Below are 18,918 nucleotides of genomic sequence, written 5' to 3' on the forward strand. Positions count from 1 at the left end.
CAGTAGTTTCAATGTCATCACAATGTCATTTATTAGAATCAAATCCAAATCTAAGTTTTAAGTACTCATTGGATGGCTATATCCACTTGAAACATTTAAAATGAATTTCTTTAATTTTGGGAGATAAAGGACATTTTATGTAGACCTATTTAGTTCTAAGAACATGAATGGTATCTTTTTGGAAGTTATAAGAAATTGTATTTCTATGATGGGATAAGAAATGTTGTTAAACAGATTCTTATAATTTTGTTTGAAAGTTAACCTTCTTTAAATTCACAGCCTTCGAGGTAAACACAAGGTCATGGGTTCGTATAAAAGATAGTTTCTTTGATTAGACAAATAAAAAGGTAGGGATAGCTTTAATAACAGATTAAAATATTTGTTTCTAACTGTAATGTATCTATTATTCCATAGTGGTGTATTGTGTGGTGTGAAATTATGCATATATAAAATCTTCCAGTGTAACAAGATCTGTTGGTGAAACTGGGAATGGCCCTCGTAGATTTCTGAAGAGTGTTTTTGAAGCTCAAAGTGGCCATCTTGGCTTCACGTCACCGTGCGTCACTCCCGGATAATCCAAAATGGGCAAAAAGGCGGCAGCTGGTTGCTGAAGCCACGCCCACCTAGCTCGACGGCAGTGTCAGCAGCGAGACTTACACCTGTTTCACATATAATCCGTCTGCAGTGCGTCTGCAAATCGAGTGCGTTACATATGTTTTGCTTACGTTTATTACGTATATTTTTTTTATATCAAATCATGTAAAAAAAAAAGAAAGAAAAAAAAGCTTTTTCAGCATAGTGATATTCTTTCATCACAGTACAGTAACAATCTTTCATAGATATATTTAAATTCAAATATAAACAACGTATTACTCATGCATTTGACTACTAGGTTTTTACAACAAGTTGCTGAAACAAGCTGCAACACATTTAAACACAACATTAGCCTACTTTTCTTGTTAGGATATCACAAACATTTAAAATTAAAACTCACCACTGACAGAAACAGTCGACTCTCGTGCCTTTTGCATTTAAATCTTTATTATGTTTTTCTGCCTCTATAAAAGTGCATATATAATATTGCCTTGTTTCTCTAAAGATGCTCTTTTTGTTGTTTTAAATCTAGCCAAAAGCCATTTGTTGTGTGTGAAACACAGTAGGTAATGTAATTAGTATACATTTATTGTGAAATGACTGTATTTCATGTCAATCCATGTTAATTTTTACCGCGAACAGTGCGCTGTCACTTTAATTCAGCACATGCAGCGCAGCAAAAATAAACTCTGTACGTAAACGATCACTGCACTGCTCCTGGAACGCATTGACGGACCGCAACCGGGTGCAGTGTGAACGCTGGAATCCTTTAACATGGGTGCGTAAAAAATTATGCAACGCATACGCACCACAGACGGAGTATGTGTGAAACGGGCGTTAAGGTCTCTGCAGAGCAAAAGTGGGCATTTATGACTTTGTGGGTGTTTTCAAACTGCTGGGTGTTTCTAAATTATGCAATAAAAATGACCCCCCTTACCTAACTCCACCCCTAAACCTACCGTACAGTCACTATGACTTCAGCCAATCATTTACCATGGTCTAAAAACATCCTGACCTGGTAACTCCCATTACTTTCCTGCCGAGACCTATACTTGTCAGCAGCTGCAATCCACCTGTCACTCAAGTGTCCACGCCCTTAATTATGCAGAACTTTAAGGCTTAATATAATGTTTTTTTTAGTTTTTTTTTCTGCTGTAAAGTTGGGTATTTTAACAGGGGGAAGTCTATGGGATTGACTCTCTTTTGCAGCCAGCCTCTACTGGCCAGTTGATGAATTACAGAATTACAGAGGTATGTTTAGCAACCTCTCTGCATGTTCTTTCTGTGATAGCCTGCAGCTAAAGTTCTGCGCTCGGGAGTATAAATTTTCTCTAGGTTGCTCTCGCGTCTAACCCCCACCGTATGCTTCTGCGGTTGCCGGGGCGGCGCACGAGTCGGTGGTTTGGGGCGATGTGTGTGGCTTGGATTATGAGGACAGTGATGCACTGGAGTTTTTTCCACTCCGCTCACTCTCCCCCACTCGAGTGTCTTAAATCAGCAAGCAACTTGGCTAATCTCGCTGACATAAAAAAAATAAATATAAAACCTGAGTTAGACGGCAAAAGCCTCTTGTCCTTAATCCCCTAACACCAGTTCCTTTTACTTCTGCTGCTCGTCAGCTGTTGGACCGCTATTACACATCCAACCCTGTCACTGCAGTCCCCATGCTCTAACATTGACTGTCTTGCAGCCAAAGGCGCCTCGAGCATCATTGGATTGAGTTATCACTTTGAGCGCCCCCTCAGACACTCTGCACAATCCAGCCTTCATAGTTTGAGGGACGGTACAAGAGGCTGAGAAAGATGGCCCATTTATGATGGCCCACACAACTGCCGTAATCTCACTAGCGGCGTGGCCCGATATTCATATTGCTGGATTAAATCCTGGCATGGATACGCTTCAGGATTAGGCACAATGAAACGCAGCAACAGCGACAGTGACACATGCGCTTCCCTTGCTTACGGATGCCGTGAGCTTTCCTTGCTCAGACATTCTAATGCATGTGGGAACACTGCAGCCGCAGGTGGAGGCTTTGAAATCACTAATGTTTTCCGGGCTGCAGAGGAGCATTTGCCCGGCATTTGCACTACGGGTGTTACGCACATTTGTCACGGATACACCATTCAGTTTCGAAAGGACCCGTCTCTTTGCTGTGGAAATCTTCCCACGGTTGTTAAACCAAGGGAAATCGTTGTGTTGTGGCAGGAGATGTCATCTCTGATGGGAAAAGGGACTATAGAAGAATACCCCTCTCAGATGGAGTCAGGTTTTTACAATTGCTATTTTGTTGTAAAAAAAAATAAACAAAAAATAAAGAGTGACGGTTTACAACCGATATTGGAGATACACTGTTTGAATCTTGCACTCAGGACGAGCAAAATCAAGACGTTAATGGTAAAGTCTATTCTGTGGCAGATTCAACCAAACAACTGGTTTGTCACGATCGATCTGAAGGATTAATATTTTCATATTCAGATCATCAAGAGACATAGGAAGTTCCTCAGATATGCTTTAGAGGGCAAAGCGTATCAATACTGTGTTCTTCCCTTCGGCTTAGCCTTGGCTCCTCGAACATTTTCAAAATACATGGATGCAGTTCTGGCCCCATGCAGCTCCAGGGCGTTCACGTATTGAATTACCTGGACGATTGGCTAGTGTTAGCACAATCGCAGACTCAAGCACACTCTTATCGGGATCTTGTGCTGAATCATCTAAACAGCCTGGGCTTACGCACAAATTTCCAGAAAAGTGTTTTCTCTCTCAATTTATTACCTTTCTGGGAATAGACTTGGACTCTCATGCGATGACAGCAAGACTATCTCTCCCTCGTGTTCAATCTCTCACGTCATGCCTGCGCCATTTCAAAGCAGGTCGCACAGTGACGGTGAGTTTGAGCCTCAGACTTTTTTTGGGTCTAATGGCAGCGGCATCCCCTCTAGTATGTCTGGGGTTACTTCACATGTGCCTATTTCTGTGGTGGATGAAAAGCCAAAACATTTCACCCCGTTGTTTTCTGCACTGGACGATTTTGGTGACACGGAGGTGTGTTATGTCAATAAAACAGTGGATGTCAGCCAAATTCCTGGAGTTCAGCTGGGGATTTGTGCTTCCCGTGAGACTGTCACAACAGAGCTGTTTGTCAAGGATGCCCAGCCCACGGAGTATGGACGGTGACACAACGTGGCTGGTATATAAACAGGTTGGAATTGCTGGCAGTTTTTCTAGCTCTCCAATATTTCTCTAATCTGCTGATCGGCCATCATGTACTCGTCAGGTCAGACAACATAGCGGTTGTGTCATATTTGATTCATCAAGGAGGATTACACTCTTGTCACATGTGTAGGCTAGCGAGGAATATTCTTTTTTGATCTCAGAACAGATTTCTGTCAATCCGAGTGGTTCATGTCCCTGGGCACTTGAACTTCGGAGTGGATTTGATCTCCAGACAGAGCCTGGAGCAAGGGGAATGGAGGTGGCACCCCCAAACAGTGAGCCTTATATGGCAAGTATTTGGAGAAGTAAAAGTGGCAAAACACGATTACACATTGCCCGCTGTGGTTCTCCCTGTGCCCTCCATTGCCCCTAGGCTTGGATGCATTAGCTCACGATTGGCCCAGGACCAGCTTATATGATTTTCCTCCAATTCGACTAATTCCAGCAGTGCTATCCAGAATACGGCTGGACAGAGTGGAGCAGCTGCTGTTGGTGGCTCCGTGGTGGTTTGCGGATCTGGTCAATTTGCTAGTGGGCTTTTCATGGGAGATTCCCCTCAGACAAGACTTACTATCGCAAGCACGAGGGATGATTTGGTACCCAAGCCCAGATCTATGGAAGCTGTGGGCATGGCCTCTAAACGGAGTGAGTTAATATGTCCCAGTCTTTCAGTTGAAACCACAGAGACTGTAATGAATTCTAGAGCAGTTTCTACGAGACGCTTATATGCTTTAAAATTAAACTGTTTATTGCCTGGTGTGGAATTCATAATATGGAGACAGTTCACTGTCCCGTGGATTCAGTACTGGAGTTTCTTCAAGACCGTTTTTTTGATTGAGTAACATTAGCCACTCTTAAAGTTTACGTGGCAGCCATTTCAGCTAACCATGTGTATATAGAGATGGTACCTCAGTGGCCGGCATCCGCTGGTCTCTTGCTTTATACAGGGTTCGCGATGGCTAAGGCCTTTCCGCCATAAAAAAAACAGTTCTTCTTGTGGCTTTATCCTCCCTCATGTAAGGTGGAGATTTACAGGCTCTTTCTGTTTCGCCCTCATGCATGGACTTTGCACCAGGTTTTGTGAAAGTATTGCTGCGACTGAGGCCTAATTATGTCCCTAATGTCGCCTCGAACCCTTTTCACTTTCGACAAGTGGTTATGGAAGCTTTACCCCCTGCAGAGGCAGGGCTAGGAGATCTGAGTCTTTGCCCTAAGCACTAAGGCTTATGTTGATCAAACAGCTCCATGGCGTGGGTCCGACCAGCTGTTTGTCTGTTTTTGGACGTCAGGCGTAATGGTGTAGGTTTCCCATACGGTGACGTCGCTGCAGCATCGAAGTGACCTATGAAAGGGAACATCTTGGTTACGTATGTAACCACGGTTCCCTAAATAGGGAACTAGATGCTGCGGTCCTGGCCATTTTGTACCTTGATAGCAGTTTTCTTCAGTTCATGAAAACTTAGCGAAATAACATGCTGCATTTAGGTATACTACGCGTACACATGCGTAGGGCAGTGCCAAGCGCTATTTGGCCAATAAATTGGTGGGATGGTATAGGGCTTCAGACATTCGTCACACCGAAAGGTGTTCCCATATGGTGACGTCACCGCAGCATCTCGTTCCCTATTCAGGGAACTGTGGTTACATACACCTGGTTAAAACCGAGATGTTATACTACAGATACCATGGTTAAACTATGGTTAGTGTAGAAAAGACATGCTTAATTTTGTTAATGATAGGTAACCATGTTTTTTTTTGGTTGTATTTTATTTCATTTTTGTACGGATAAAACATTTTATTTAGAAAGTAGCTTTTAAATTGAATTAACATAAATAATACTAATATTCATGTAACCTGCCAATTGGCTGAAAATTTTCACATAGGCCTATATAACATCACACAATCAAATCATAAATTTACAGTACGTTTTATTCGTTACATTTCTGCTATTCAATTAACTTAGTTTTCGCTTAATTATTCCAAATGCTCACAAGGAATCCCATATGAAAGAGTAAGTAAATCAGTTGTTAGTAGGAGAATTGCTCTTGCAGATTCAATTCGTTTCATGAACAAGTGAACAGGTGTAACTGATTCATTGAACAGAATGATTCATTCACCAATGGGACGTCACTAGTTCCAACAGTCTGGCTTGCTTAGGTTCTACATCGAGTTAATTTTCTTTATTTTTAGGGTTTTCATACATTAACTGCTTTAAGTGTTAAGTATTCTTGTGGCTCAAGTGGTAGAGCATTGTGTTAGCAGCGCAATGTTGTGGGTTCGATTTCCATGGAGCACATGTTAGATAAATAATGTTAGCCTGAATGCACAGTAAGTCGCATCTGCTAAATTTATTTATTTATTTAAGTCACTTAAGTGGAGTTGTGAAAGGCAGATCCTCCCACCCAAGATAGATCCTGTCTGTCACAGCTGCTGTAGAATGTGAATTGAAGCATAACTGCTGGGTTAGAGATGTTAGACTGTGAATGTAAGTAGCTGACCAGCCATGTTGACCCTTTCAGGTATGGTTCTTCCAGCATGACATAGCCTCTTTTGAACCAGATCACTTGCTGTCCAGGATTTGTACTCTACTGTCTGCCTGTGAGTGACCCTGGTGACTCTTCAGATGCATCGGTATACTGGAGAATCCTTCTCCTGTGTTGAGCTAGAGCACAGGTGGAGAAAAGAAAAAGTGAGTGTAAATGCAAACTATACACACATGCAATAACAGAGCAGTGGAGCAAAATAATAATAGGCCTAATAAAAACAAAATAAGAGTAATAATTTATATGCGAGAAAATGAATTGATTTGAATATAAATTTTATAGGAATCAATTTTAATTAAAGTAAAAGTACACATTAAAAATACAAAATGAATAAATAAGTCATGCACAAATTGTAGCATTTTCTTTAATATATTAGCACTTCTTTACTCATTTAGTAATTATTAGGTCTGTAAATGGCTTCTACACTAAATTATTAATTTCAGTTTTTATTTAAACATTTCATGTATTTACTGTCTGCTCTTGTATCTATTAATCATTCAACCATTCATTCATTAGGATTTCTCTTATTTACTGTACAATTCACAAAGTACCACTTTACATCTACTAATAAAGTAGTAGCTGGATTAGTTTTGATTGATATTGGTAAAATCTGACCTTACACAAGCAATCTTTTAGCAGCCATATTGGCTCGTTGCCACAGTTAAGCCGGTGTTTACAAGGGATCTGAAATGAATTAATATGACTTACACTGGCTCTCAGGTTCTTGTTGCTTCTATTTCCCTCTTGAACCCCCGTTTGTACTAAGCAAATAATAAACCCAGGCTAAGCATGCGGAGGACAAATGTAATCCAGATCTCTGTAATCCAGTTACTGTGAGACATCCTCTCTGATCCGGATTTACAGTCACAATGAAACACTAAGGGTGTGCTGCCACAGAAGTGCTCTTCCACACCGCATAGGGATTAAAGCTGTTTATACAATCCTGATATTAACACACATTAACACATTATAAAATTGGCGAAACCCCTTGAGATACTGGTCCCCTTTCATCTTAAGGGACCGAAGGTTCATCGAAAAACAGCAGTGGGTGTTGTGTCTCTGCAGGCACAGTAGATAATTTCCTCCAGCAGGAAACGTTAATGCACCATTAATGGCTCTTAACTGATATCTACTTCTCCGTCTTTGCTCTAGAGGGCGCTGTTGGCCCTTTTATGTGGCTTCAAATCGTGGGTGGGTAAATGTGTGGGAAAAAAACAGAATGTCTGGAGAGATGGGGGTCAGATACATTTTGCTTGTACAATTGTGTCGAACTGTCATTTGAGGAGGAAAGTGCTTCAATAGTGCAGAGAGTCTGACAGTGAAAGGCAGCTTTCCTGCCTTTTATTGTGGCCCTCAGGGTAACATGAGTGATCATTTCTCCCAGACTGGCGGCTGACGTGTCACAAAAAGTGTCTCACAAACTGCATCGTCTGGGATTGATTGGTCCTCTCTTTGTTCAGTAAAAAACGAGGTAACGGGATTTCGATTGGACTGTGTTTATCCTTTATTATGAAGGATGAATTTGTCCCCATGTTCTGAGAAGGAATAATCAGGAAGTAAATAATGGAGACTGGGACTAGCTGTCACACTTCTGCCTTTATTTCTCAACATCAATTTCTATACAGACACCTACCTTGAAGTCTTGGCTACAAAAGAAACTATTGAATGTTTCCATCTATAAATAAAAACAGCTGAAAACATGTTGTATCACGATGGATCCTGCTATTAAGCAGCCTGTTATAGACTGTTCTGCACTGTAGTAATGAAACACAAAAGGCAACATGCAAAATGAATAGCAAATTAATAGCAGATTTTGTCTCCTCAATATGATTATTGAACAAAATAGACACACAAGCACAAAATGTAAAGTAGTAACCCATTTAAAGGGGTAATTATCCCAAAAATGAAACTTCTGTGATGCTTTATTCACTGTCATGCCATTCTAAACCTGTGACCTCCTTTCTTCTGGTGAACGCAAACAGACAAGATAATTTGAAATACTGTTTTGTCCACATAATGAAAATCATTTTCTTTTTTTCTTTTTTCCCAAAATGTATATATTTTTGTGTGTGCTTCACAGAAGGAAGAAATGCATACAGGTTTTGAATGACATGATTAAATGAAGAACTAAAATTTTTGGGTGAAGTCAATAGTACTCTGAGGAATAATCATTATGCCATTTCAAGCAAAACCACATACAAATGATATCTCCTACTTCAAAATGAACATTTCCTGTTTAGGTTTGTTATTTAAAGTCTAATCAAAGTCTAATCTGAATGTGGGTTCTTAAAGATAATACCATTACAAAACCTCATCTTTTAATTAGCCAATTACAGAAATGCTTTAAGGTGAATAACTGCGTGGCTGGTACACACTGTTTCACAGCTGAAAGTAAAGTTGCCTTCTGGGCTTCTGCATTTGATAATCTGATGAAGTGAAATAATGAGTCTCCTAGTGAAATTTCCCTCGACGATATTGGTCAAAGCTTCAAAACTTCACATTGCCATGAGGAAAACTTTCTGCATTTTGTGCAGAGAGTAATGGTCTTATCTTTGAAAGCTTTCATTTATTAGCATTACAAAGTCACCAACCCAAGAAGCCTAGAGAGGCAGAATAATTACTGAAGAACCTGAAGGCCACATATACCTGTCTGCTTGCTGCTGCTTCCCAGATTTGTTCGGATTCTAGTTTATTTTGTGATCTTGAGGTATGTGGTAAATGCACAAGGTTATAAGGTTTGTGATGATCCGTATGACTAGTCAGTCTGAATCACTTACCTCAGTTCTTTTTGTAAAGCTAGCAGAGTCACTTTTTTACAGGCAAGGTAAAACGTACTATTGATTGTATCATTCTTTTATGACACCGTGTATGGGCTGATTCACTATGCCCCCCCCCCAAAAAAACAACAACAACAGGCTTAACACACCGACCCCAACAAAACCCCACAACGATTGGAATTTGTCGGTAACAGTGTAGTGTTATTCTGTTAAAAGTGTGATTGAAAACCAATACCACCTACCTGCCTGAAGGTTTTATCTACTAAATAAAAGTTGTACTGAACATTTCTACCTGCATTGCACAGGAAAGAAAGAAACAGCTGAACACAGGTTGACCCTTTTGTGACCACATGCCCCAATAGTCTGGCATATTTTTTAACTATGGACCAGTTTTACTGGCCAGCGCAAACCATCTTTTGGTGTTAAAATAGTACTGTCAGGTTTTACCAAAGTCGTGCAGTGATGAACTAGCAGCGAATATGAATGGGAGGAGTGTATTCTAATGAATCATGCAACGCGATTTGCGATCGTCAAATTACTAGTATTTGCGCCAATATTTAACACCCAAAAAGTCATGTCTTAAAGTATTTTGCGATTGAAATGGAAGTACCAGAACTATCAAAACTTCCTTTGGTTCTTTTCAAACATACTGTGGCCTTTTTATTTCTTTATACTTTATTTGCGACTACTTCTAATTTGCACAGTTTTGGAATTACGCTCTTGCGCTAATTTGTCCTGTTTAGTAAAACTGGCCCTATATGGGTTAAGTTGTCACAGTGTAATCAATCAAAGATTTTCAGCAAAATTTGAACAATATAACAATAATGAAACACAAAAGGCAACAAAAAATTAGCAAATGAATTAATTGACAGCTAGCCTGGTCTCCCCCATATACTTACTAAACAAAACAGGTTTATGAAAACACATTTCACACAGTAGTATTGAACAAAATGTACTCCTGCACTCTTTTGCTCTTATAATTTTCTTCCTCTTCTGTTCTGGTTTGAAAAACACTTGAGAACTTTAGTAATATGAAAGACGAATGCTGCCTCTCTGTTTCTCTTAAATGCTCAATTTTAGTCAATCAGTCAGTCGGGTGTCTTTGTCTGCTGGATGTTGATCTCCCCTGTGGCAACTGAGTGTTTCACAGTATGCCACAACAGACTCTTCATTTCATGCCTGTGTCCTTTCTTCAAATAGCTCCTGCTCTCAGCCTATTATCGCCATAATCATTTCTGTGGCCAAATACAGTAGACTGTGCAAAAAAAAACATCATCTGGCCGTATTGTGCGTTTTGCATTCTTAGGCCATTATTGTTGCTTGTTGTTTATACATCGGATTATTTTAATACTTACTTTTTATTTTTTATGTAACACCAGTTAAAGGTTTAAAAAAAATTGTTCTATCAACCGATAAATATAGAGTAGCATAGGACCAGCAGATTTGTTTGGTTGTAAAATATAACGTTCATACCTTGATAAGTCTTGCTGTGCAGCTGATGATACTGCTGTGATCACTGTCCACAACAATGTTGGAAATAGAGAACATCATGAGATGAAAGCAATAGCCTTGGGTTAATAGCTGTGTCTTTTCCAGATCACCAGTTCAGTCATCGAAAACCTTCCCCTGTCTGTTTTAAGGCTCTTCACAACTCTGATATAAGGTTTACTGCAGATTTTTTTTTGTGCTTAAATGTAAACAACTATAGGGTAATTTGTTTACTTGTCCCTGACTCCCTGACAACAACAACTGGCTTTCTTTGAAGAAATATTTCATGGAGCTTTTACTGTTCAGTAGGCATACATTCTCCCTGCAGACTAATTGCAATAACTGTAAACTGGAATTTGCTATACAGGTTATTCAGACTCTTCAATCCTGAGAGAGTTAAAAATACAATATTTGTTATTTGAACATTTTCATTTTTCACTAGGCTGTTTCGATCTGACACAAATAGATCTCATGGAAACATCACTGCCATGGAAACATGACACAGTACTAAAATATGATCCAAAACAAAGACTCTTAATTTTTACTATACAGTGAATGACACTGGTTTACAGAGGCAATTCTGAACAACAGCAATTTGCAACCATGCTTATCCAGGTCATTCGGCCTTTCAGTTTCAGCATTTACTGTTGCTGTTGTTGCCACTGCAGCATTGAGCTCAGAGATGTTGTGCAATTGAATTATTTACACTCATAAACTCCAACACAAACTGTGACTCCGTAATTGTTCATATCATAGCTAATTCCAAATAAAAGACGCTCTTTTTGTACTAGTGTAGGTTCAGGTAACCTTTTGACATGAAGTGCTATCCCATCATTTACACAGTGATGTTTGGATAACAAAAAGCAACAAAAAAAGAGACCGAAGTGCTTTAGCGCTGCCCTGAGTGCTGCCGCACTACCCAACCGAACCACACAGCATGACCCACAGGCCACTCCATCCATTAACTTGCACAACCCATTGCAGCACAGATCAGTTTTTTTCAGATTTATGGTTTGGTTGTTTACAGTGAGCAATATTCCACATTTATTTGCCACATGGATATCTAGAGAAAAATATCAGCATCAGGTAAATTTAGCAACACTTTCATTTGTGGGTTTAATCTTTGATTTGAATCACTCATATCATTTGTATAATCAAGGGTTGGATTATACATGAAATTCTAATTAATTATATATATCTGTGCACCATTAAGAAACTTTAACACACATGGAACCTTTCCATTTCACTAAAGTTTCTTTATATTGGAGTACATCAATATGTAAAGGTATTAGCAACATACCAAGCATGAAAAAATTAGTGGGAAGTCGTGGCCTAATGGTTAGAGAGTCGGACTCCCAATCGAAAGGTTGTGAGTTCAAGTCCTGGGCCGGCAGGAATTGTGGGTGGGGGGAGTGCATGTACCATGCTCTCTCCACCTTCAATACCACGACTTAGGTGCCCTGGAGCAAGGCATCGAACCCCCAACTGCTCCCCGGGTGCTGCCCACTGCTCTGTGTGTGTGCACTTCGGATGGGTTAAATGCAGAGCACAAATTCTGAGTATGGGTCACCACACTTGACTGAATGTCACGTCACTTTCACTTAACAAATGTATTTCAAATACATTTTAGTACATTTATTGTTCACTAGGGGCAGCACAACTGATAATAATAATAATGTTTCTTTACAGTGTTCCCAACTTAGCAATTTTGTTGCTAGATTTAGCAACCTTTCAGACTACACTGGCAACTTTTTTTCCAAAAAGCATCTAGCAACAACTTTAGCAATTTTTTACATTTATTTGGCAACTTTTAGCAATGTTTAATAAGTGAATTGAGTGATAAAAAAGGCTCACATTTTCATCTAATATACACAAAAAGAGGAAACCAAAGATGAGTACACATCATGTAAATCAAGTTACTTGCTCTTTGCAATTGTTTGATTTATTAATAATAATACAAATTTAATAATTGTTCATTAATGATACACCGTGTTAGCTTGTAACTGTGATTGCTCACCACTTATCACATTGCAAGAACAATATCTAGAAAAATGGAAAAGGTACTAGTATTTTTCCAGGACATTATACATTATCCATTGTAAACTGAAAACACTAAATACAATGCATAATTAAAAATGCAGGTAAAACACCTGTGAAAAATCTATACGAAAAATTCCTTCATATTAACATAATAGATTTTGCCCTATTTTTGGAGTGTAGCATACTAATACAATACTTAAAAATATTGCTCAGAATGTGTAGTAGTTTTACTAGTTTACAAGCTAAAAAAATTAATCTGAAATTGTTCAAAACAATTAAAAAAATACAGTTGTTTATATTTTAATATTATATCATGCATCATTATTATTTAAATTAAAATATAAATTAACATATAAAGTATTTGTGCTTAGATTTGATGCAGTGACACAATTTTGCGTAGTGATTACATAGGACCCTCATCACGCATGACATCACAGCGTCATTTAGCAACTTTTAGCAACAAATCAACCTTCCTTAAGCAACTTTCTATGAAAATTAGTTGGCAACACTGTTTCTTGAGCACCAAATCAGCACACTGTGTGCGTTACAACTGAACCCGCATTAGTTTGTGCCCCGCACTCCCCAAGACTTGATTAATTAACCTAAGAATCTTCCTTCAAAAAATTTCTGAACGATCATGTGTACAGTATTCATAATCATATCATACTTTTTCCTCATGTTTACCCTTTCATGTATCATGTATGTTTCTGTAGCTCAACTGGTAGAGCATTGCGTTAGCAAGCAAGCTAGCGGAAGGTTGGGGGTTTGATTCCCTGGGAACACATGATAGGTAAAAATTGATAGCCTGAATGTACTGTAAGTTGCTTTGGATAAAAGCGTCTGCTAAAGGCATACAATTTAAAATTTACATTTAATGTACCAGCAGGGACACTTGCTTCTAAGGCTTCCATCCCTTTGCTAGCGTTAGCCGTTCCCGTGTGTTTTGTGAAAGTGGAAGATCGGGGGATCTTTGTGCTATTGCTCATCTGGTGTAATCAGCATGCTGTGTCTGAGGTGTGTTTGAGGCTAAGTGGTGTGAAGCTGCCGTGCTAATTCTCATCTGCGCTCATGTTCAGCCCTCCTTCTCTTCTCAGCGTCTTCTGACTGTTACACATTGACATAGGAGACCAAATCAGAGAGGGCAAAGTGACCTTATTGCGCTCAATGAAGGGAGACATGTGTGGCAGTGACTAATGGCCCATATCTGGGCGAGAACGAGCGTGCGCATGAGTTTAACAATGTATGACTGAAAACAAATTATAACTCTGGGAATGACTACACCACTCAACTGATTATAGCAATCCCTGACCATTTATAAAGGAGCCGTGTGGACAGTGACTAATAGTGGGGGAAGCACGGTAAATAAATGTGTACTGTAAAATCTCATCTGTTGTGTAAGATTTACCTGCTCCTCTTATTTCCGCTTCCTATATCCTGACTTAACCCCTCAAGGCAAATGTAGTCGTCATAGTGTTTGTTTTGTTTCCATGGCAACAGGAGCTGACAAGTTCACTATTGTGTGTGCAACTGCTGTGCAGTGAACCTTGCAAGGACAACACATTCTGTTGTATGAAATGCTGGGTATGTAACTTCAGCTATTTTATTTCTAATTATCACAATCTTTTTCTCAAGGATCTTTGTCTGTCACATTATGTTCAATTCAGATTCTCTCTTGAATGAATAGAATATTCTCTACTGTAGTGGTAAATTAATACTTAGCTATTGTAAAAGAGAGACCAAATGGTGAAACAACTATTGTTAATCAGCCGCATGGCACAATGAAATTTTAATAAGGACAGAAGTGATATTTATGCCGTTCTAATAAGAGCAAATAAACACAAATGAATCCACCATTAGGGCTGTTGACTCAAATATTAAAACAGTCTTTCAGTAGATGACAACACTACAGTCTCAAGTTAGAATACACAGATTTTTTCATGAGACATCCAAAGATGCAAATATAGCCAGTTAATTTTTTATAAGCCTATTGCTTTATTACATCATGTTATATCCTATTAGCTCTTTTAATTAATGTTTTTTTTTTTTTTGCAGTGTATATTGTTTCAATGTAGCTTCACAGAAAATGCATGTTAAAATATATGAGCATGATTATAAAATATGTTTTGTTTTTACTATATTATGCGGTTTGCAGTTTACAGTTATTTAAGACCAAATTATGCAGCCCTGGTAAGCATAAGTGACTTAAAAATGTATATATAAAAAAACATACCGACCACAAACATTTAAATGTTTGTCAAAAAAGAAAAAAAAAAAGAAAAAGAAAAAAGAAATCACACTCTGAACTTACCACTACAATCATATTTTCAAACAAATAACTTTAATGACTAATGACTATTCTTTTAATTAATTTGTCAAAAGTCTTATAAACTGTGAATTACTGATTTAAATCATTCTAATGAATCATTCACCAAATCAAGATGACTTTCAGCTGTAACGTTCAACAAGAAATTAAGAATTGGTACCTTGTTATGTGCACTTAAGTATCTGGGGACCACATTGTGAAATGAGGTTTGTGATACTTAAAATCAGTATTAGTATTTACGGTTTTATTAACTCTAGGCCAGACGTAAATAAATGAAAAACTGCTATATTCCGTATCTTGACTTTAAAACATAGAGGCTAATATAAAATCAGACACCCCCCACCTTAGTTGTTGGTATCTGCAAAATCCATTATTCTTTAACCTCTGTTTCCTATATCTGAGCTGCATTTCCCATGCTCCTGTTTTCCAAACATTGAGCAGCACACACCATATCAAATTTGGAAATTGATGGTGGGGGTCACGTTGCCCCAGTGGAGCTGGGATGCAGTCGTATCTACCTTGATCTAATTACTAGGAGGATTCAACAGGACCCTCGCTGAGTCTTCATCTCTTATTCTTTTTCATAATATTCCTTATTCAAAGAGCTTTTCAAATTTGGTGTCATCATTCTGTACGTACCCTGCATAGGAGGGAGATCTCCCTGCAATACTCTATGACATGAAAGAGAAAATGCCCTCTACAATCATGAATATATCAGAGCAGATGTCATCTTGATGTCATCACTCCCTGTATTGGCACTCACCATTAAACCGATCACCCTGGGTGCAGAGAAAGAAAAAAGATTTGATCCTTTCTTTACCACATGCACTTATTAAAACACAATACTAAATAAGATTCAAAATCCATTGTATGGCATATATATATATATATATATATAAAGGATTGTTCAACCAAATTTTTTGCTTCTGTGCATGGTAATTCATCATGGATATGACAGCAACGGATATAACAATGTTAATTAATTTGGTCTTGGTGGAATAGATGCTGTTAGTATTTAAAACATACTGCTGCTGCACAAATATCATATATAATAACCCATTGCAGATCCATACAGGTGGAGCTGGGGAAGGTAGAGGGTTTCAGAGGAACCAGCCATTTAAATGTAAAGCAGTAAGTTCATTGGCTGTATATGCAATATGAACTAATCAGCTTGTGCAAAGTAGTTTAAAACTGTGAATATCATCATTTGCGTTAATCAGCCTGCGCCATCTAGAGTTTTAAGAACTTGGCATTTGTGTCACTTCACTGTCACTTATAATTCCTCTTTCATGGCCTCACAGGATATTAAAGTGTCCATCAGTGAATATCACCAGAACTAGTTTTCACCTGCATTTTTAGTTATGAATTAATACATACTATAATGTTTTTATGTACTATACAGTAGGGAAGTATTTGATTTCAGACACAGCGCATGATAATCTGCCAACACGGAAGAAAAATGAGTTAAGATGTTTCTGGGCATTAAGTAATGGCACAAATAGCACTAAACTGCAGTAAACCTTGTTGTACTCTCCTCCCATAAAATTTGTGCCTGTATAGGAAACTCCTACAAATGCATATGCAATCAAAGACTTTAGGTATACCAAGACAGTGCATTAATATTACTTATGAATGGGAGAATGTGCAACACACAATATGGCAGAATATTCCCGCCTTCTAAATAAAAGTCAATTGCTAATTGCTCGTTGCATCACTGAAGCTGTTGTTATAAGCTCTAATAGAATTATATAGAATTTTGTTATAGAAACAATCAGCGTTCGGAGACACACACTTAGGACCGCACATGTATTGGTTGGTCTTAATGTTATTTGAGCATAAGAAAAAAAAATGACATGGTAACGTTGGCAGATTTCATTGATTATTTAAAATATGGAATTTAACCATAAGCTTAGTGAACAGTTTGGGGAATTTGATGTTTCCCCATTCAAAGAGTTAGGAGCTGTACTTGCATGAATGAAATAGCTGCCCAAGAGGCATTTCAAAGATGGCTGCTGAGTGAAATTACTTGCCTTAAAGGACCTTTGTATGCAATAAGGTTAGCCACAAAACCTTTTCCACCTCAAGTCTTTAGTAAATCCTGCCTGAATTTTTTTTTTATGTCTGAAGAGGGTTTATACTGGCACAAGCTGTTATTAAATCTGGCCCTAAGAATGTTTTTTGGAGTTTGCAGTACATTTAAAGCAAATCTGACATATCATGTCAGACTCCACATAAATCAGTTATGAACAGAATCATAACTGATTTCTGTTGAATCTTCTAATTTATCGTATTTGAAAAGGCAAACATATTTGTTTAAAAGGAAGATCAACTACGATATGTTCCAAACGTACTGCCAAATCTGTGCATTTTTCAGTTACAATCTTACATCAGTTAATGGAGATAACTGTCTTTATGAGTGAATCATTAAATCATTCAGCTGATTCATTTGAACTCTGATTTACTCAAGGACAAAACTTTGATTGTCTCTGAGTCACTGAATCAATTAATTGAAGCGATTCACTCAAAAACACTGGTTCACTGGAACAAAACACAATTACTGTTTTTAGAGTGTGTAGCCAACTTAATGTTTTTGTGATATTGAATGACTTCTCAGATCTTTTTAGTAGCTATAAAAAAAAATTAATTTGACAATTCTCGCAACTACACAATCTTAGCTTCAGACACTTATATGCAAATATATGCATAACACATCACATCTAGTGACATTTAGAAACTTTTCAGAGATTAGTAAACAGAAATATGCGAAGCTCAGAAATGTTTTGTTCTTCTGTGGCATTGTTTGGAACTATTTTTGTTGCTGGAGCAAAAACTGACTGCAATATTTTGTTCAAAGTGTGCATTATTAAATATGAAAAATGCTCCTGAATAAAAGAATATAGTCTACATGACATTAATAAATAAACTGACTGGATTTCACATAAATCTGCCTTATATTAATAAACATTCAATATCAAAACAAGTCCATGTGACAAGTAAATATCAACATTAATGCAGCTGAATTGTATAATGTTTGCTACCTCTTAGTTATTCATCGTTATTGTGATAGTGGGGAGAGAATTAAAAAAAGATTAAAAAAAGGCTAGAGGCAAATGTACCTTAAAAAGTGTGTAAGTATATGGTTATTTTGAACAAATGGCCTGCATCTCTTTCTGTTTTCCTGTTTATTTTTTCTCCTTTGGCAATAAATGGTAGTATTATTTCTTTTTATTTCTTTTTTTGTCTAGTATGCCTTGTTTTTTAGTGTTCAAAAAATTATTTCAGCTCCCAGAAACATTAAAGTACCTTGTGTTTTCTTATTTTAATCATTTTTCTATAACCAAGCTGCAGGTCAAGTCACACTGCATACTGTTTTTTTTTTTTTTTTTGCACAAATTTATTCATATTTATAGTCAAAGGAAGCTGCTTGTTATCGATCAGAACTATATATTTGTGCGATTTGAAGACTCAGTCCCCAAAAAAATAAAAATAAAAAATCAATCAAGATGAAGTCATTTCTTTTCTTTGATGGTGTCAAAATGTCTCAAAGGGATTTTGACTTCTTGCCATGCATGCCTTGCCCCAATCACGAGTGGGTTTATATGGCTATACTAAACTAAGATGGTGGTTTTTCACGTAATCCTTGCTGCTCAAAAGTCCCCTCTCTGGAGACTCTACATCTATTGAATCCATTAGTGGCCTCTGCTTTCAACATCAAACCCCAAATCTCTGATTAAACCACTGTATGCCTCAACAGACTTTCATCTCTGTATGCTTCTGGCTGACACTGAATGACAGAGCAAGCATGTCTTGTCTCCCACAAATAGTAACAGACGCTGACATGTATCAGAAATCCATCCTTGGGAAAGATGTGTTTTCAAGGTAGTCCATGCTAATACTCCAGGTTTTTTTGCTTGACTTGATACTTCAACATTCTCAGGCT

This window comes from Carassius auratus, chromosome 18 (assembly GCF_003368295.1).
Source record: "Carassius auratus strain Wakin chromosome 18, ASM336829v1, whole genome shotgun sequence".
NCBI lineage: Eukaryota > Metazoa > Chordata > Actinopteri > Cypriniformes > Cyprinidae > Carassius > Carassius auratus.